Raw genomic sequence first — 22,750 nt, 5'->3', positions numbered from 1 at the left:
TGTGGTAATGTGTAACATGGGCTGCTGTTCTGTGCAGAAACATGACTCGAAACTACTTCACTGGCTACTGCAGGAGAAAGCTGCTGGCCTATGGACCCCTGTTGATATATTGAGAGCATTTTCAAATGAATGTTCAGGAAAACATTTTTGTAGGAACATGGAGAATTAATTAATTCTCAGGAAAAACAAAACAAAAATCCTTGCAAATAGTGGTGTCTCATTCTGAACATTATAAATCTAGGGAGATTTTAAAGAGAAAATAGAGAGCTTGATTATATGAAAAAAGAAATGTTTTTTTTTTCTTAGAAGTTAGAAAATCATTCACTTGGTGAAAAGATAGTATTGTATAAGTCACCGTGACCTTAGTGTTAATTTCTCCTCACCTGTAACTACTGTGTCTTAGTGTCCTGTGGCATCTTATAGACTAACGGACGTATTGGAGCATGAGCTTTCGTGGGTGAATACCCACTTCATCGTATTCACCCATGAAAGCTCATGCTCCAATACGTCTGTTAGTCTATAAGGTGCCACAGGACTCTTTGCTGCTTTTACAGATCCAGACTAACACGGCTACCCCTTTGATACTGTGTCTTGGTCATGTAGGCATCTGTGATGGAGTTCACCCACCAGAGCGGTGCCTCCTGCTGGCCATCTCATGGATTAGCTATCTTATCCGGCATGCCCTCTCCTGGTGGTGCCTCCTCCACTGCCTTCTCCACGTGCAGTCCCATCTCAGCACTGGAACCACAGCATCCTTTTTATGACTTGGCCCTCCAGCTGTGTCACCATCTGTTTTCCCCTGCTGTTGGGAAGTATCTTCCAGTCTGATAGTCTAGCCACTTCCTCAGTGGCACGTGGGGGGACCTGGGCCCACACACTACTCCAGGTCCCAACCTTGTAGATGGCAGCCTCCTGCTGCCTCTCCTTAACTTCTCTGCCAATACTGCTACAATTCCCTGGACCACTTCCCCAGGGCCCCAGGCACCTTATTCATTCTCTTCTCAGGGCCTCCAGTCAGCAAGTCCCAGCAGCCAGCCAGGAACTCCCTCTTGCTTCCCTGGTCCCTGCCAGCAACTGCTCTGTCCAAAGGTTATCTTCCTACAGCTGACTAGAAACACAGTCTCTATTTCTTGCACTTCCTGCAGCAACTGACTATCTGTAGCACTGCAGCTGCTTTTATGTGAGCCCACTGGGCCCTGACTGGCTGATTCATACAGCCCTCCTCCAATTGGCTGCTTCCTGCATAGCCTCCCTAGACTGCTTGGAGGACTAACCTCCACTGCTCCTTTCTGGGACAGGGTGTGGCAGGCCCATGAGGCCTCCATTAACCCCTTCCACTCCAGTGTGGGGCGAACACCCCATCACAGCCTCATATGAAAGTACTTATCTGAATCTGAGCCTTAACCTGATTAAATTTAGCATTGATTTACCAGGACCGGCAATTATGAGGAGGTAAGAACAGTGCACTCGCTTGTTGGGTGACCTTTGTCAAATCATTTTACCCCTTCTGCCTTAGTTCCCCTGTCTGAAAAATATGTATAATAATGAGTGGAAATACTGCTGTCACATTATTTATCTAAGGCAAAACTGGAAGGTATTTTAGGGTGGCCACATAGAACAATAGAGTTCTTATACAGAGCCTAAGACTTTTCCTGATCTTCAGAAATAATCTAGAAGTCAAAGCATCATTGGACAAAGTTATTTTACTTTTAACTGATATTCCACAGCTCACTGTAATAGCTTCTCCAACTTCTGTATATAGGCTGAAACCTTCTTGTCCGGGTCACTGATTTTCAAGGTGCTGACCATGTCCTAAGCTGGGCCTCTGAGATGCTCTAATAAACACTTTCACTTTTCTGCATTTGGTACCTGCCACTCTTGAACCAATTCGGTGTTGACTCCTAACCGACAGCCCACCCCTTCTTCACCAGGTGTTTTGACTCCCTGCACCCGAAAGTAACCTTGGACTTGCAACAGAGGGCTGGCTCAGGATGGGGCTGCACCATCTTTTCCACTGCTTGCCCCAGAGCCTTTGCTCATACATCAGGAGATACTGTGGCACCCAGGATTGGGGCTGCTGGTCCAACAGCCCCAGCACGTCACCCACCATCTTAGCCTCCTTTTCTAAGAAAGCTGTCATTTTCTTTAACAACTCTACATCTGAAGCAGGGTGGGGTGGGGGAGCTGGGTTGCAGAGGCTACCAGTTTCCACACATCATCTGCCACTTGGAACTTGTGAAGGTTCCACTGCTACCAGCCGCTCGCATAATGCTGCACAGGCAGCCTCCTTCCTCCTAAACATGCACCAATCTTCCAACATGTATACAGCCATGATGTAAATTATATTTCCCCCAAATAATTTGCTTTCCCAAATTAATTTTTTTTTCAAGATGTGCTTGTAAGGGCTATTAACCCAGGAACAATCCCAGACAAGCTCCCTGCCCTCCCCCTCAATGTAACCCTTCAGCTAGGTGGTGTCAGCAGTAAAAACGGATGGGTTCAAATATCCTCTTAAAATTAACAAACACCACTGGCTCAAACGCCTACCCCAATACCTGCGAAAGAACAAAATACCTGTCTTACGTGCCTTGAACAGGCAATACTTCCCTTCTCACAAACATTCAGTCTGTGTTTAAAACAAAGACAATTTTATTATGGGGCAGAGGAACAGAACATTACTTTGGAAAAACACACCAATAAATCAACAGTATGCTTATATGAATAGTAAGTAAAATGCCCACCCATGACATCTTTGGCAGTAGTCCCTTGCCTCAGTTTCCCCACCTACCAGAATGAGCATCTGATGGACAACTGTCCCTTTGACACCTCACTTCCCCACTTTTCCCCACTGAGGCTCGGTAGTCACGTGCCAGACCCAGGAGTGCACTCAGGCAGGGCCTGTCTGAAACCACCAGGGAGAAGGGCTGCCTGGCTCCTATGAAGTGAGGCGGTGCTGCTGGCTCTGTGCCATCTCTCACCGTCTCGCACGTGCTGTAGCCTTAGCTGCAATGTTGAGCCCAGGTCCTCAGGCTCCACCACACAGCCCAGCTATAGAGATTACAGCTCTGCTGGTGTAGGGTAAGAGTGCCTTGCTGTGGCCACTATGTTGCCTCATCCCAAGATACTAGATCTAGATCAGGCACCTACCCAGCTCTCATGATCACAGCTCTAGTAGCTCTGGGTTGGTGCCAAACCCAGGTCTCTATCAGAGTGCACTCAACTCTATCGTTATGTTGTAGGGTAGGTTCAATGGCATATGAGAACCGTCAAACAGAGTCTTTGATACCAGGGATTCACCCACCCCTTTCAGCTAGGGTTCCTTTCCTTCTCCTTCTGTGACTTATTTCCCTGTGGTGTCACACAGAGGTGTTGTGGTAAGGGGAACTCCTCACTCGGAGCATATTAAGTACAGCTCTGCTGCCATTTGTTTATACTATAAGGATACTAACATTTCATTACCCCTCCACCTAAAATTTAATTGAGTTTTAATCAAAACACTGGGAAGGCAGGTAAATATGCAGATAAGGTCTGCTCATTCAATCTTTTCCTCTGGTTCACCAGTTCATGGCAGTAGAGAACTCCTCCCTGTAGCTGTCATAGGCACTCATATTCATAAATCACAAAGACTTGACTGTACCTACAACCAAAATCATTTATCCATTATGAAATTTCCACTCACTTTGTCCTTACAAACTAGTATACCTGGTTTTCTTTTAATGTGATCTAAACCTTCCCTTATAATTTACTGGCTCATATGGTTACTAAATATTAAACCACATGGTCTGACCAATACATTGACTTTGTTGTGACAGATAAATATATTCATAGGCCAAACTGAAGGGAGCACAAAGCATCATATGAAAAAACAAAACCAAACCCTGATTCTTCACATTTTACTAACACTGTATAGTTTGGAATATTTCTTGCATGCTGTACAATAAAATATAATCATTAAGGATCTTGCATTTCTGTTCCAGCTCACACACTAAAGGATTGAAAACCCTTGACAAATTGATACACACTAGACACCAGGATCATGCCATCCAGCCCTGAAATGAAATGCAACAACTCTTTACAGTGCACAGAATCCACAGCACCTGAAAACAGGAAGTGAGGAATATCATACTACATTAAATTACTGGGGAAATCATGGATAAGATATTATGATCCAGACTGTAAGTATCCAGAAAATAACAGTACTATGAGATTTTAATGATCATGCGTGGCAAGGACTAAAGTTTTAATCACCACCAGTTACACTGAGTCTAGACAATGTCATTGCATTCTCTGAAGAGGCACAAAGGGAAGAGTGCGACCTACTGATTAGGGCCCTACCAAATTCATGGCCATGAAAAACACATCACGGACTGTGAAATCTGGTCTCCTCTCATGAGATCTGGTCTTTTGTATGCTTTTACTCTATACTATACAGATTTCACAGGGGAGACCAGCGTTTCTCAAATTTGGGAGAGTCGCAGGGGGGGTCGCAAGGTTATTTTAGGAGGGTCGTGGTATTGCCACCCTTACTCCTATGCTGCTTTCAGAGCTGGGTGGCCAGAGAGTGGCAGCTGTTGTCCAGGTGCCCAACTCTGAAGGCAGCGCCCTGCCAGCAGCAGCGCAGAAGTCAGGGTGGCTAAACCATACCATGCCACACCAAGCCTGACTTCTGCACTGTTGTCTTCAGAGCTGGGCATCCAGAGAGTGGTGGCTGCTGCATGGGGGCCCAGTTCTGCAGGCAGCACTGCAGAAGTAAGGGTGGCAATACCGTACTATACCATCCTTACTTCTGCGCTGCTGCTGGCAGTGGCTCTGCCTTCAGAGCTGGGCTCCCAGCCACCAGCCACCACTTGCCAGCTGCCCAGCTCTGAATCCAGTGCCGCTGTCAACTGCAGTGCAGAAGTCAGGGTAGCAATATTGCGACCCTCCACACACACAACTCCTTTTTGGGTCAGGACCCCTACAATTATAACACCATGAAATTTCAGATTTAAATAGCTGAAATAATGAAATTTACTATTTTTAAAATCCTATGACTGTGAAATTGACCAGAATGAACAGTGAATTTGGTAGGGCCCTACTAAAACAACAAAATTCCTGTAGCTGCCAGGGTACTTCTTAAAGGTCTGCCATCCAAGCACTAAATGAGCCCAACACTTTGTTCTTTGAGACCCAAAATGATCACATGACTCTGTATGGCGACAGGAGCAGCAATATGAGATATAAAACAACTCCAGACTGAGTTGAGTCCAACCTAAACAAATAGTAGAGTAAGAACCAGAAATCAGAACTAGCCAGGTGTTTAACAGAAAAGAATATTATGGGAGAAGGGAACAGGGGAAGGACTGTAGCTACTAATAAGGTAACTATCAGGTTTGACAGACTCTTTAAATTTTTGTCCCAGGGATTTTTCAGACTCCTCAGCTTTGGAGGGACTTTACAATATTATTTGCATTACTACACTGATTCAAACTAATACTGAGTGAAGCATTTAAGACGTTTTGCTGGTAGGCAAACATCTTGTTAGAACATGAAGCATCTTTTGGGAGTACATTTTTTATGTCCTGGTATAATATGATCAAAACACTGTTAGAGATGTGTCAGCTGAAAAATGTTAAAAAATGTCTACGCTTAAGACATATTCTTGCTATTATATCTACTACACATCTAAAACTGTCAGGTTACAGGGAAATCCAAAACCTATATTTTACACTAGAATTAAATGCGAAAGTGAAAATTGACCACTGGTAACATTAAGTTTGACAATCCTGGTACATATAAATCATAGCAGAGTGGTTTCATTCACCTATGCCATGAAGCACATCCTGATATAATCTATTGAGAAATGGAGTGTCATACTGTATCTTAAAAGCCATTTCAACTTACTAAAATTGGTTTATTTGTTTTGTGTAACAGATGAGCTAGCTGATTGTGAATCTGGGTTTTTTCTACTTCAAGTTACATATACAAAAAATCTGGTTATAATTGGTATCCATATGTTCTTTGGAATAAAATATATGACCAAAGACACAAAACCAAATACTTTACAAATGTAAGCTACCAGGCCTCCTGGACTGTGGTGAAATTTAGCTACTAACCTCAAAAGACAGCCATATGGGACTAAAAGCTGTGTATAAAACATTGAAATCCAGTCTCATCCATTTCCTTTGCTTTCTTTTATTAGTTGATTACTGTGACAGAGTAGTTTGTCACCTTACTCAGTGGGGTTTAGGGGTCAGTCCATCCCCCCAGAAATGGGAATGTTACAAACTCCTAAGGAAAAACAAACAAATCTAGAAGAAATTTTCTACTTTATGTAGATGTTATCTGACACCTACTGAAACCGATGGAGAGACTCCCGTTGATGTCACTGAGCATTTAATTGAACCTGTAACATTTATTTTATGCAACAATAAGATTTGCAAGATCAGATGCAAAAGTATTGTACTTCCACGCTGCTTTCTCCGGTCTTTTGACCTTCTTTTTGTACTGCATGTTGAAAAAACCTTTGCACTGTATACATGTATATTGCCCAAGAAACCCGAGATGACTGGAACTTGAAACTAGCTCCAGGCCTCATGGAATTCCTGATAGTTCACTGGGTTAAAAAACTTAAAAAATCAGTTGTTGGCACTGCATGAAAGTAGTTTAAATCTGCTTGGGTTTCACCAGTCATTCATTTGGAGACTGTTAGGTAGGATCCTTTTTTTGTTGGTTGTATATAATTCAACATTTCAGTGAATTAATTGAGGGTTACATGCCAAAAAAATGTAAGCCACACACTGCACTTTTGCTATCTTTATTCTGAAGGAAAATGATTGCAGCAATTATCTATTTCTCTTAGATTCTCTATTCTGTGACATGTGGACAGTTTTAAACCCATCTCCTTAAGTAGGCAAAACTCCCATTGGCTTCAGTGAAAACACTGCCTCCATCAGGAATACTATGATAGAACCCTTAGAGGATTTCTTCAATTGTTTGTTAATGATATTATCTGATTCAGGACAATGGATAACTTCACCTCCCTTCCTTAACTGATTCTTCCTAAAATATTCTGTATCCTCCCCATGTGTATCATTCTGTACCAGTCAAACTCTGGTGAAATTTTTATCTGTAATGAATGTTGATATCAGTATGCTCCTTGGAGCAATCCTTAATTGATATGAGCTCATTATGAGTGGTTTTCTTTTCTTCTTCCTCAAGTTCCTCTCAATACTGACATTAACTTTTCTGAGATCTGCTGCGGTCCCCTTTCCTTTAGGGTCTTAAACATCCCTTTGTGGTTAATCATCTCTTTTGCACTGAAATCTCTCTTTATCCAGTTCTTCTAATGGTTCCACCATCTCTTTTAATTTATTCACTTTCTAAAAGCCTTACCTGCTAACATGCTGACAGCTGCCACCATTATATGCATCACAGCTATGTACCTGTTATTTCATTCACAGTCCAGTGAGGGATTTTTCTGTAAGAGTTCAGAATTGAATTCTGCCTGATTCTCTATGAGTTGACCATTTGCTGTGACCCATCTGTTTTATTTTCTCCTTGTTAATGCTTATTATAACATTTTTTCTATGACCATACTTTCTGTTTTGAAATCATTAGACACTGCATTTAGTTAGAAAACATGAAGTGTACCAGCTGGAATGAAATGAAAACTTTTGTTCTATTTCAATGCCATTCAGGGAGGTGCATTGCCATAACTTACATTAATGAGAGATGCATGCATAAATAGGTTGGTGCAAGGCGGCTTACATCAACCTAACTTTGTAGACCAGTCCTGAGTTTGCTCTCCTATTGTTTTTGGGAGCTACTGTCAGGGTGCCACACCCTTCTCAACCCCCTCACATTCAGAAACATAAAGCCAGATTCTGCTTCCCTTCCTCCCACTGAATTTTACATTACTCCCATCAAAATCAATGGGACTGCCTGAGGAGTAAGTTACTACTCAGAGTACTTGAGTACAAAATATACTGTAAGGATCTGCTCTGTACAATGCATCTTTTCTTCAAGTATTGAATATTCCTTTTGGAGCAGATGACATAGGTAATATGCCCTATTCAGAACATTTAGCTACAAACACAGTTATTCCTGAAATTTGCCTCAAGCAATGGCACCTTGCCAGTCAAGTTAAAGCTCTAAGGTCATCTCTCTTCCTTCTGTCTGAGAACCCACTCAAAAGTGCCTCTAAAACAAAGATATGGCAGATTCTGAGTGAAATCATGGTGAGCTCCAAGGGGATTTGTAACTTCTAGAATGCTTATGACTTCATTCTTTACAAAAAGAGCTAATGAAAAATCTTTCAGTGTAAGGTTAGTAGGTAAACTGAACCGAATCTTGGGCTCTTAGTCACTTACTTAATTTGGAAAGGTCTCTCATTTCATATTTGTTTGGGATGCAATTCTGGACATTGCGGCAAATTAATTACTTTACCAGGATGTGAGAAAATTCATTGTTATCTTAAAATTGCATTAGCATTACATTTGTGACTCATGGCCCATGATGAGTATGGCACTGAATTCTGAATGATGCCTCCAGGAATAGCAAGTTTAGCTGCGGTCGTAAGGTCAGGGATGAAATAGACTTGGCTAAAAGTGATGTATTCTTGCAATAAATCTCTGTCTACATGAACAAAAAAAGCCATGTTTTCAAAACAGTTTACAGAAATGGCTCCCTCTGACCTCCCCACCAATCCAGAAATTAATGCCAGTGATGTGCTGCCAAAATATCAACACGAAGCTACCTCGGAAAATTTCCATGGCAGACAGGGATCAACACAACATCTAGTGAGTGAAATACTCTTCATTCCACTTCCTTCCTATTCCCTGCTCCTACTCTTCTCCCCACTCCACCTGGGATCAGGCAGGGACCAGCTGAGAGAAAGGTGGTGCATTGGTTACAGGTCCCCCCAATGCAATACAGCAGCATCTTGGACCATCTTCTCTCCTCCTGAGCTGCATGGCTGAGGAGGCTGCCAAAAGGTAGTTTCATATCCACTTTGCATAAGTAGTAATGGCTACAGAAAGAGGAAGGCAATGGAGACCAAGACCTGGTTTACACCTAAAACTTAGGTGGATCTGCCTACATCACTCAGGGCTGTGCACATTTTCACACCCCATGTGACATAATTAGGTTGACCTAAACCCTACTGTAGACACAGCTAGGGCACTGAAAGAATTCTTCCATTGAGCTAGCTACTGCCTGTTGAAGGGGTGGATTTACAACAGTGATGGAAAAACCCCTCCTGTCTACACTCACTCTGCATCAACCATAGTACATCCACCCTGACTCAACGCCGTTCAGGGAGGTGGTGTTATTTCATCGCCATATCTGGGCACTTATATTAGTAGGAGACAAATTTTGAGTGTAGATACATTCATAAATAGGTCGGTGCAAGGTAGCTTACATCAACCTAACTTTGTAGTGCAGACCAATCCTGAGTTTGCTCTCCTATTGCTTCTGGGAGCTACTACCAGTGTGCCACTGCCTTCTAAACCCCCCTCATATTCAGACAAGCTTAAAACCCACCATCTAGTCTTTTGTTTCTTCTCATGCCGCTGTTACAGTCTGTATATCTCTATACCTTCTCTCTGCTCATTAAAATGTCATAATAAAAAACTCTCAAAAGAGCAAAGAATAGCAGCAGCATGAGTCTTATTCCCACAGCTTTGTTAACTATCTTCCCAAGCTGCCTCCACTGAGCTCCCAGGAACATGATGCATCTTTTGCTGTTGCTCTATTGACCTCTGACACTGAGCTGCTGCCCAGTAAACTTTCTCCTAAAGAACAGCATGGTGCCACAGCTGGTTTAGAACCTAAGGAAGCCAGTTCTTTGAGTAAACAGGTTCCATCTTTCCCTTGTCCTTTATAGAAATAATAAATCCAATAGTTTTTCTACTTTATTGTCCACTAGCCAGTGTACTCAAAGATTTATATTTAGTGCAAAATGCAATATGGATAGGCATTAACACCTACAGAAGCATTCAGTGCAGTGGAATATATTCTGTTAATGCACCTACCATACATACTGTTGCTCCCAGCTGAGCAGGTTAGGAGAAGTACAATAATTTCAGAAGAAGAAAACCTTTTCTTTTTTGCTGCTTTTCCCACGTCCTCTCCCTATTATCCAAGTACTCCCTCCTACAGCAGTGGGAAAGATACTGTAATACTAACATTTTCAAAGGAGATTAAGGGAATCCGGTGTCCAGCTCCCACTGAAATTCAATGAGAGCTCAGGCTCTCAGGGCTGGCTTTAGGAACTACGGGGCCCGATTCGGCAGTGGTCCGGGTCTTCGGTGGCACTTTGGCAGCTGGTCCTTCACTCGCTCTGGGTCTTCCGCAGCACTGAAGGACCCGCCGCCAAAATGCCACGAGACTTTATGGAGTTCATGAATATAGTCTTTTTAGTTTCCCTTTTGCTCATCAGTCATTAAACCCCTAAGCTACGAACACAGCAGCCATTTCATCTAAAAATTCTCACTCTTTGCCTTGAAGCGTTAATTTATTCACAGTCTCTTGACTTTTACTTATGGCCACTTTTCAGGTTTTTGACACATGTTGATTAGCCCAGGTAGTTCTAACATCCAGCATGTCAGAGTTTCCTTTTGAAGTTCACTAAGCTATCCATAGGCTACGAAGAAATCAATTTTTAATTTTTTTTTATAATTTAGATAGATAATATCAATGTTTATTTTTAGCACTTTCCCTACTTTTATTTATTTAAATTTTCACAGTTGTAGGAAATAATGGATGGGTGTGTCAGACAATGGGGAGGTCAGACAATAATTATGGAATGGCAGTAGATGTTAAAGCTAAAACACTAAAACACACATTGCCAACCTCAAATGTCAAAATATATAGAGCAAATATCCTTAAATCAAACTCTAATACGTTCTCAAGTGGCATTTTTCTTACTTTGCCTATACAGATACCTTTTGATTATTATTGATGGAAACATTTTTTTCATTCGTTTGTGTATGGCAAAATGGTGTATAGTTATGGACATTTACCAGTAAAAATCTCATCTTTCCAGGCCTATAAAGTTTGTACTTGTGGTCAATCACATTTTTATTTTAGAGAGAGGTGGATGAGGTAATATCTTTTATTGGACCAACCTCTGTTGGTGAGAGAGACAAGTTATTGAACTCCATAGAGCTGTTCTTCAAGTACATTACAAACAAAATTTTTATTTTAGTCATTTATATCAATTTACTTCTTCCCCTTTCCATGGCATGAGAAGCTTTTATTGATTAAATAATTCAGGTGACCTGACCTGAATTTTTGCAGGCAATTAGCAATTCTTATGACTAACCAGAAGGGAGTTTTTAATTATATTACTTCAGTAATGAGAATTCTACAGCCGCAAGCCTCTGCTTTACTAGTGATTATCTTCTATACTACACTGGCATCTAGTGGCAGGTTCATCATAATGCATATTTTTAAAGGAAAGAAACTACTGAATCCAGACTATCCTATGAAACAACTGTCTGTAGCCTATGGGGAAAATGTTTGCATTTTCTGTACCTGCTCTAGAAAGAAAACTAGATCTGCAGCTTGAAGAGATGAACGTGAGCTGCACAGAAGACTTGATCCTGATCCAGAACCACACTGCGAATGCTATTTTGAAGTTTGTGGGTCTAACCTATTTCAGATTCGAGCTGAGACCCTGCTAAAAGATGCAATACTCTAGTCTTGCTATCAGAAGAAGCAGAGAAGAGTCAGGGTTTGTTGTTGCAGTGAGTGGAGGGAGGAACAAATTCCAAAACATTTTGTGTGGAATAAAACTAAAGAAGGTCAAATGCAATGAGGAAGCTAAATGCAATGCAGTCAGCATTACTGCCTACCTAATGAGGCGGAAACTGCATGAAGCAGGCAGCCTGTTTATAACAGGCAGATGGATTGTGACATAAATCCAAGACAGCTCATCTGCTCACAATGTAATCATTTTGTCTGAAGCCATTCTTAAAGAAACATCCTGAACACGAATGAACATAAACAACATGAACTGGCAAAGAAGAGAACAGCTGTAACGCCAGTGTCATGGATTCATAGATTCTAAGGCCAGAAGGGACCATTGTGTCCATGTAGTCTGACCTGGATAACACAGAACATAGAATTTCCCCCAAATAATTCAGTTTTCCCCCCTTTTATAAAATGGTCAGATAAACAGTCAATCCAAAGTAACAAGTATTGAATTACTGGGCAAGATGTAACACATTTCCCATGGAGGTTATCTTTCCTGCCATCTTCAGCCCTTGCACGCAGAAGCTCCGTTAATGGTAGTCAATCTAGCGATCCTTACCCAAAGCTCATTGAAATCAATGATAGTCTTTTCATTGACTTTGTTGGGCTTTGGATCAGGCCCTTGCAGAGATGGGGAGCCACTGAATCAACAAATGACATCACAGGAAGCTATATAGTTGCAGAATTACAGTTCACGATGGTATCTGAGTTATGGCACTGTGTTCTCCTGAGATGAGGTCAGTATGAGTTGGGGCAATACTGTGGTGCAAACATTCCAATGAAACATCAACACATTGCTTGACAAGTATATTGTAGGTCTTTTCAGTTTGGGGGGAGGGATAGCTCAGTGGTTTGAGCATTGGCCTGCTAAACCCAGGGTTAAGAGTTCAATCCTTGAGGAGGCCACTTAGGGATCTGGGGCAAAAATTGGTCCTGCTAGTGAAGGCAGGGGGCTGGACTCGATGACCTTTCAAGGTCCCTTCCAGTTCTAGGAGATTGGTATATCTCCAATTATTACCTATTATCAGACACTATCTCCTCTCTCCTGGCTGCTGAGAGGGAGGGAGTCAGGTCTCCTTTCCCCCCCACTTGGAATAATGGCAAGAGATGCTGGAGGCTCTGATCCATTTGCTCAGCATTCCCTGTGTTGCTTTGTGTGTCAGGTCTTGAGATCTGATCCACATCTGAGGCATGGGGCAACATTGTCCTAATAGTTGCCTACATAGTGGGGACTCATTCTACATGTTCAGAAGGAGGAGGACGTGTTGTGCCTCCACAGCACCATCCTTGGTCTTGGACAGACTCTCCACAGACCCAGAGACCCCTGAGTGGGAAGGGCCAGGCTGAGAATAAAGAATGGGGAGGACTGGGAGTGGGTTTGGGTGGATTGTAGCCATAGCCATTCCCAGCACCACCCCAAGCCTCATGGAAAATACTTTGAAAAATTAATACAGCTCAAGGTGTATTCACTTTTCTGTGGCAATGCCTCCACCCTATGGAATGTCCCCTGAAGGGGGGTGCAAGGGAGGCTCACAGTGTGGGAGTCCTTGGCGGTACACCTCCGGTGGAACTGGGGTGGGGATGGGTAACAAGGTGGCGGTACAGGGCCCTCATGTTAGTTACTCTGTGCGTGGCACTTCTAAGATTGGCTCAATGGTGAGGGAATGTGCCTAATTGGAAGAATTCCAGGCAGTTAACCTCAAGGTAAATGACAGCACTAAAATTAACAATTTTTGCTAGTTCAAAATTTTGAGGAAATATACTAAGATCCTTTGAAATGGCAAAGAACTCTAAAATAGAATAACCCCTGATAGTCTCTTTATTGCCATGTAAAGAGAGTATAATTAAAGAACTTCCTCTCAGAAGTAACTCATCATGTACTTTTGGGCTTAAAGTGATTTTTAAGATACGACTTCTAAACCAGTAGCTGCTACTTCAAATATGCTGTTGTAATCATCTCTTTACACACACTCATAATATTGCAATATTGAGCATGCCTTTTTATTGCAATGAGTTACAGTCCTGTGGTCAATAAATTACTTCTCACTCACAGAATAAATCTGAATTAGCTCTCACAGTTGACAAATTAATAACGTCAAATTTTTTACTCTATATCACACATACAACTATAAATTTCATTCCACACTATATTTTATTGTTTAGAAAATATAAAGCCCTCATAATCTATACTGTATATGGAACAGTCTATTTCATCCTGACAGCATAAACAAAAGAGTGACTATGTTAGTAGAACTTTTTTGAGGAGAACTCTAAGCTTTGTACCAGCTCACTATTACATTTCTAAGAGATGTTTCAGATCTTGTAAGGCTTCAAATTAGCTCTGAACTTTGCTATAGCAAAGGTTTAAATAATATCTAATGTGTATGTTTCCAGACCCTTTTAAATGCATTTTAGCTCATGCTCAGAGCCAATTAACAGAAACGGCCTGTTAAAAATAAAGATGTGAAGAACTACAAATAATTATCTTTATCTTTATGTAACCATAGAATTGACACAGGTGAGACATTTTAGGATAATTAGCCAGAGGTTGCTGAAAGAGAAATATGTAGCCATGAATCCACAAAGCTTTTTCATTTAGCCAAGATCAGTGACACCAATTCTGTAAATGTTGTTGTCTAGTGCCTGATCTAATTATCCTGATGTCCACAGTGCTGGGGGGAAATGAACTCACTTATCCAGGCTCTTAGTAAGTCAGCCTGTCAGGTACCTTTGCTTTCCATATGGCATTTTAACTCCTTGTAGGAAACAACACCTTCCAGCATGTATGACAGCAGACAGACAGACATAAACACATGTTTTTACTGACTTCCATGAAGTTACCTAGAACCATACTTTGTGTTGGTGTAAAAGGGGCAAAATCCGGCCCATCATTTATGTTATTTTTTAGCTTTCTGGGGGTCTCCGACTGAATTTCCCATGTTATTTTTGTAGGTAAAATCCCCTGCCCCAATTAACACAGGTTCTTACTAGAGTTGGTTTTGAATTTTTTTGACAAAATATTTAATTGAAACCATACATTTTTATGGCAAAATATCAGATTTGATGACATCTCCCCCATCCCATGTGAGTGCTTGAACCACCAGCCCTAAAGCCTGCCTGACTGTCTCTGTCTTTCTCTCTGTCTTAAGGAATATTTAATTATTTATACAAAATAGTATAGCTCCAACAGGAGATTCTGAGAAAGCTGCATCCTAGAGTAGTCAAATAGCCTGGTGGTTCAAGCACTCACATGTGATGGGGGAGAAGTTCATCAAAACTGAAGTTCATCAAAACCTAAGCTATTCTGAGGTGTGTCTGTTTTTTTCACAATTCTTTTGGAAGGGCCTCAGTTTCATCCCAATGTGAAATGGAACCAAATGGTGAAATCTTGATGTTTTTCATTAAATGAAATTTTCTTTCTCTAGCCAGCCCTAGTTATCACGTCATCACCAGAGGTTGGGGCCTGCCATAGAAGAAGAATCTACTTGAAGAGGCTGGTCCTTCAGGAAAGGACCAGAATGAGGTAAATTGGGTGTGGAGAACCCCACACTCCTTAATCCAAATATGGACAAAGTAGTTGGGAAGAGAGGAAGTGACAAGTGCTTTCTGCTAAGAGATGGGTGAGGAGTGGGGTCTGGATGGAAGAGGAGAGATGCGGGGGGATGGGGTGATCATGAAGAGTTCATCTGTTGAGTATAGTGATGGTAGCTTTAAACTCCTTTCCTCCCACTCCAGATTGGACCTGGGGGAGCTGGGAAGGGATGATAGCTTGTCCAGGCAACATAATTCCTTTTGGATTTTCCACTGCAGTGGGGTGGATCTATACAGTCTGTATCAAACTGTCATGGAACAGTCCATATGTATGAAATATTTATGGATTATAGCCCATTTTGCAATAAAGGGAAACCTCCTCTCCAATATCTATCTTCAGTATTTATATGGCCCTCTTTGCCGTAGTATGCAAGTGCTCAGACTCTTTAATGCCTTTATCCTCACAACACCCCAATGAAATAGGTAAGTGTTGTTATCCCTATTTAGACATGGAGGACTGAGGCACAGAGAGACTAAGTCACCTGCCCAAGGTCACACAGGCAGTCTGTGAGAGAGCAGGAAATTTAACCCAGGTCTCCCAAGTCCAGTGGTGCTGGAACAATTCTTATACTGGGGGCGCTGAAGGCAGAAACCATGTGCAGTAAAAGCTGTTTTTATCTGGCACTTCACCAGCCGGAAAGCTCTATAACCAGCATTTCTGATCTTCATTGAAATTCCGGTTCATAGTCCGGTTGACGTGGGGCAGACAGGGAGTTGGGGCATGGGAGGGGGTGTGGAGTGCAGGCTCTGGGAGGGATTGTGAGTGAGGGAGGGGACTCGGGGCAGCGGGTTGGGTGCAGGGTGTCAGATCCGGGGGTTGCTCACCTCGGGTGGCTACCCGCAAGTGGCGCCCTGTTCCGGCTGCTCCTATTCACTGCACCATCCTTCTTTTCAACAGCATCACATTAGCCACTCCCTGATACTCTCCAGTAGGACCCTCTGATCTCTCCTCTGTCTCCCCACATAATCCCCTAGTGATTCCCTCCCACGTCCTTGTCCCCCGAGTCCTCCCTTACCTAGGGTATGGCTACACTTACGGTTTGCAGCGCTGGTAGTTTGCAGCGCTGGTCATCCAGCTGTGCAGGAGCAGCGCTGGTGTGTGGCCACACTCACAGCTACCAGCGCTGGTGTGTGGCCACATTTGCAGCATTAGCAGCGCTGTTGGGAGTGATGCATTATTGGCAGCTATCCCAGCGTTCAAGTGGCCGCAACGTGCTTTTCAAAAGAGGTGGGTGGAGTGGGGCGTAGTGTGACAGGGAGTGGGGGGAGAGAGAGAGAGTGGATTTTTGGAGCCAACACTGTGTGTTTAGCTTCCTGCCTTGAAAAATCAGACCATGTTTCCAACCCCTTAGTCTTAACTCTTAATTGCAAACAGCCTGCAGCCAACACGACTCCCCGCTGTTTCATTCACTCCCTGCCTGCCTCTCATTTGATTGTTTACAGCCAGGTACAGATGATCACAGCAAACAGGAGCTCTGTTTGTTTTTTAGATAAGCAGCAGCAGCAACGGCAATGGAGCTCTGCACGGAGCTCGTTCACAACAAAACAAAGAGAGGCTGCATAACAAAACAAAGAGAGTAATTTATAAAAGCATTCTGGGATACATCCTTATATCCTGGAGGCCAATCACAGCGCTGGTGTGTGGCCACACTTGATGACCAGTGCTGCAGCACCAGCGCTGGAATCCTTATTCCCCATGCTGAGTGAGGTGTACGGCCAGCGCTGCAGCCAGGGAGTTGCAGCGCTGGAAGTGCTCTGCAGGTGTGGCCACTTACTAATTGCAGCGCTGGTGCAGGCTTTCCAGCGCTGCAACTCGCCAGTGTAGCCATACCCCTAGTCTACACAGAATTACAGGATTCACACATCTAACAACGTCTCTTCTGGGCCCAACTGCCATCAAACTGAATCTCTCCTGATCTGAGACTTGCACAGTGCTGCACGAACAGCCCTTCTGACTCATGACATAACTGACTTAAAAAAAATAAAGCTTCACCACCTGTTACTATAGTAGTGGATTTAATTACTGGCAGACAGCTCGAATTATACTGATGCCTGCTATAAAGGGAAGGGTTTTGTTCCTCACTGGGAGATTCTGCTGAGAGATCACTGAGATCCCAAACTGAAAATAACTACAAGAGCCAACCTTTTGTAAAGACAATTATCTCGGTTCTTATAGAATCCCCCTGTTGGGACTTCCACTTGCACCAGTCTCTGATGTAGTAAGTTTGTAGCTAGAGCTGGTTGAATTATTCATAGTGAATAATCTGTCCAATGAATTTAGCTCTATTTTATATTTCTGCAGTTGCCTTCGCTCTGGAGTCCAATACCCTTAGTCATACAGAACAGTACCAGTCACTGAAGTCAAAGAACCTACTCGTGGAGCAAGGTGCTTCCCAAAATGGGTAAGAGTATCAGAATCTGCTCCATAGCTCTTGGAAGCTGTTCGCCAAGTAAATTCCAGCTTGTGGAGGGTGACATAATTTGTGGAATGTGTCTATGTACATATTATGAATTATGTTTGAGACTATGAACTCTCTGTATGTTTGAGCTCTTACAATTATCTATACGGTATTATTGCCTCATACTGTTTGTGCTAAGGAGACAGGGATGGTCACCTGTCTGTCTCTGAATAGGATGGCTGCGAGAGACCATCAACACCTGAAAAGAGCTTGCTTAAACACAATAATAGGATGGCTGCAGCCTAGCTGAAACCAGTTTTCTCCAGCTTGTCTGCAGAGAGCTACGGTGTTGAGTAGAAAAATCTCTAGAAGGGGACAAAGAGGTGTCAGAGCAGGGGTTTAAAAACACAAACAGAGGAAATAAAAATGGGTAAATAGGGGACCTGTTGAGTGCAGGACCAGCCCAAGCTAAGGGAAAATGGCTACAGGGGCAGAAAAGAAACTCCAGAATTTAGAAGAGGAGCCTGACCTGGAGGAGTGAAATCCTGAAGAGAGGACCTGGAACCTTGAAAAAAGCTAACCTAAAACAAAAGAACACTCCAGAGTGGTGAGGTGAATGAGGTGGGGAATGGCATGTTGTACGTGCTTATTGTTTTACCTAGCTCTGTATATGCCTTATACTGGCTAAAGTACAGAGCAATTGTTTTAGAAATCCTTTTGCAAAGTTTGTGCCTATTTGTTTCAACTATCATGTGTCCCTGAAGGGGTAAACTAGAAACCAGGGTGCCCACAAGAGTGGAACTCTGGAAAAGAGTGTGCTTAAACTACTGGTAGTCTAACCTTCTCATTGTTAAGGTAAATAGATTGAACTCCTTGAGTCAATCACTACAAGGTAGGTTTTCTAATCTGTTAATCATTCTCGTGGCTCTTCTCTAAACCCTCGCCAATTTATCAACATCCTTCTTGAAACGGACACAGTAGTCCAGCAGCAGTTGCACCAGTGCAAAATACATAGGTGAAATAACCTCTCCACTCCTACTTGAGATTCTCCTGCTTATTCATTGAAGGATCACATTACCCCTTTTTGCCACAGAATCACCCTGGGGCTCATGGTCAGCTCATTATTTACCAGGACCCCCAACTCTTTTTCAGAATCACTCCTTTCCAGGGTAGAGCCTCCAATCCTATAGTACAGCCTACATTGTTTGTTCCTAGATCTATACATTTACATTTTGCAATACTAAAACACTTATTGTTTGCTTGAGCCCAGTTTACCAAATAATCCAGATAATTCTGAATCAGCGACCCGTCCTCCTGATTATTTACCACTCCCCCAATTTTTGTGTCATCTGCAAACTTTATCAGTGACAATTTTATGTTTTTTTCCTGTTGTATTATCATTAATTCAAATGTTAAATGGTGTAGGGCCAAGAGCCAATCCCTGGGGGCCCCACTAGAAACTCACCTGTTCAGTGATGCTTCCCCATTTACAGCTACATTTTGAGACCTATCAGTTAGTCAGCTTTTAATCCATGTAATGTGTACCATGTTAATTTTATACCGTTCTAATTTTTTAATCAAAATGTCATGCAGTAACCCAGTCCAATAGATCACAGAAGTCTACGTATGCTACATCAACACTATTACCTTTATCAATCAAACTTGTAATCTCATCAAAGAAGATATCACTACAATCCTTTGCACATTCATATCACTCCTAGAAATCTCTTTTGTAGCTTATTAGTAATTTTTCAAAAACTTGCATTTACAATTAAGAAATAAAACTGACACGGCTGGAGGGCAGATGGGGACACTTTTACATGAGACAAAACCTCCTCTAATTGGGACTAACAAGATGGGTGCCAGTCATCATCCTGACACCATTCCCTATATCAGAGGGGTAGCCATGTTAGTCTGGATCTGTAAAAGCAGCAAAGAGTCCTGTGGCACCTTATAGACTAACCGACGTATTGGAGCATGAGCTTTCGTGGGTGAATATCCACTTCATCGGATGCATGGGATGAAGTGGGTATTCACCCACGAAAGCTCATGCTCCAATACGTCTGTTAGTCTATAAGTGCCACAGGACTCTTTGCTGCCTTCCCTATATGTAAGTCTCCTGCCATCCACACTTAGTCTGCTTTTTCCTTTGGTCACTTGACTCTGAACCTGCAACTGAAAGCATGTGGCTGGACTAATGCATTGGTGCAAAGCCCCTTAAAATCAGGGGGGGGCACCACATGGGTGCAGCAATCTGCTCATGCAATATCAATTTCAGGATTGGTGCCTGGAAATGCAAACACCCTTTGGTTTGGACTAGATCTTCCTATACGCCTGCCTGTTTTTCATTTGGGGGCAGAGAAGCTATAACGAGAAAATTATAGTAATGCCAGAGAAATTCTCACAGTCTTTCATTATGTATGCAAGCTGAGAAAAACATATTAATGTATATTATAACCGATCTTGGGTTATTTGTGATTAATTTACAGTTAGTCACAAAAGTGAGTTTTTGAAATAAATTGCTGAGTTTAAAGTATCTGGGGGAGTGTTTCAGATTGCCTAAATGGACTAAATTTAGTGGGCCAAATGTATTCCCTGGATAACTCTACTAAGGTCAATGAAGTTACACTGTGGCTGCATTTGCCCCACAATAGCTACTTGGTCGCACTTAAAAAATAATCATGAGGACAAACATCAAAAATCCATCATCTTTCACAGCCCAGGAAAGGCACCCAAGTGTGAAACCCTCTCAGTCAGGAAATCAAATTCCTGCAAGGAGGTAGAACTCCAGAGTCTGAAATGTCTCCTTTTTGTCAATACACTGCAGAGTACTAGCTTTGTTAGCTCTCAGCATCACATCTAGTAGCTAATGTGCTTATTCAAACAAAGATCTTCAATACTCTAGCATCAAATGGAGAAATTTCTGTTAAAGAACTAGCTTTACTTAGCTCTGCTCGTGTGTCACACATAAAAGCTAAGAAGATCAATTAAAATGTCCGTGGCTCCTCTTGAACAGATAATTACACCATGCTAATGAAATATATGCCCTGGTCTGGATGGAGTTGATATGTTTGGTGTGACATTAGTAACTGAACTATGGGTCTAGCTGGAATGGAACTGTGAGCAGAACGCTTTATGCTATGCTACTACCCTACTCTAAGACTAAGACATGTATTTATACATCAGCCCACATAGTGGCACAGTAGATTAAGAAATCGCTCTGCAGTTAAATGGCAACGGCTTCTTTCATGGATTTGAGATGGGTGGGTGTGATGTTCCCCTTTGGTGTTGTCTGGACTGGTGATCTGCTAGGTCACTCCAATCCTTGACTCTGGGAGCCAGCCTTACCCTGCTCTGCTGTGAGAACCCCCACTCCTGGGCTGTTCACACACAGTGTCTGGCATGCAAGCCACTCCCAGTTACTTGCAAGTGAATGACACTAGCCAATATCTCCAGTCCCAGACACAACCCTAGGAACCTTTGTCTTGTAGTGTCCAGTTATGCCCACTGGATACTGCAAGCTTATATGAGTTTGTCAATTTAACAAAGAAATTGATATGTACCAGGCTTGTTATCCCAAAGGGAGTCTCTGACATGCTTCAAACCAAATGCACTGCTTCAGGTAGAATAAACAAACACATTTATTAACTACAAAGATAGATTTTAAGTGATATTAAGTGACAAGCAAAAAGTCAGGGTGGTTACCAAAATAAAATAAAAGATAACCCCCCGCAGTCTAAACTCTCACCCTATTAGACTGGACAACATCTAGATTAAGCAGTTTTTCTCACCCCAGTGGATATTGCAGTCCTTAATATACAGGCTTGTTCCTTAAACCTGGGCCAATCTCCTCTGTTGGAGTCTTGTCTTCTTCTCAGTGTCTTAGTTGCTTGCAGCAAAGGTGGGTGTGGGCGAAGGGCCCCGTATGTGTCCACTTTGTCTGTTTTATACCCTCAGTCCATGTGCTTGAGGAGCACAAGTCCAGGCATATCTGAGGGGCATTGCTAAGTCTCTCCAAGCAAGGTTGAGCAATTCCCCTGTGTGGCCTCATGCAGGTGAGTCATTGCATTGTAGCTCCCTTGCTGGACAATGATTGTTGATGGGTTGTTTGACACTCCGCCTGGGTGCTGATTACTTTCCTTGCTGTTGCCTCTGGGGAACTAATATCTGACTGATTCCCCAATTTACCACCATACAACATAATTCTCACAACTTCATATGCATTAATAATACACATATAAGGACAGAGAAATGACTTTCAGAAAATCATAACGTTTCCCCTGATAGCCTACAAGGCATACTTTATATTTAAGATCACAATGATATGAAAATGAGGAATATGGGGGTTACAGTACGCTCCCCCAGGGTATAGAATGTCACAGTGGGAGCCTAATCAAAGCCCATTGTATGTCGCAGAGTGCGTTGTTGTGGTTTTATAGGCAGACGGCTTCTCTTGCACCCCCTCTACTAAACATGCCACAAAACACCCAGTACTTACCTTAGATGTCTTCAAGTCATGCTCCTTATTGGGTGACCCCTACTGAGACTGGGTGATCCTCTTTGTTCCCCTCCAGGTCCACAGAGGGCACCAGTGAAGAGATCTGTTCCCTAGATGTACTTTAGAGGGAGGGCCACAGCCCTGCCCAGACTTTTAAAGATCCTGGAATTCAGGATATACTCAGCTCAGGGACAGTGAAGCTCCATTCGCCTTAGAATGGTAGGAATAGAGCCAACAGCGTATTCCTCTCAATTGCATACTAGGAAGGAGACTCCATAATCCACACTGTATGTTGGATCTGTTGGGATGGTTTTCCATTTCTTTCCATAGCTGCTGTACTAAGTTTTATCTCACTTCCACAGCTGGTTCACTGAAGCCTAAATTTGATGACCTTCTGCTGTGAAACCCACCAGTTTTCATAGGCTTGCCCTGGATGGAGAGGGATGATTGGGAGATGACCAGGAGACTGGCTGAGCTGCTGGGGTACTCTGAGGTAGGAGGAGGAATATGAAGCATAAGATCTCTT

This window comes from Mauremys mutica, chromosome 9 (genome assembly GCF_020497125.1).
Source record: "Mauremys mutica isolate MM-2020 ecotype Southern chromosome 9, ASM2049712v1, whole genome shotgun sequence".
NCBI classification, from domain to species: Eukaryota; Metazoa; Chordata; order Testudines; family Geoemydidae; genus Mauremys; species Mauremys mutica.
This window is presented reverse-complemented; position numbering follows the sequence as displayed.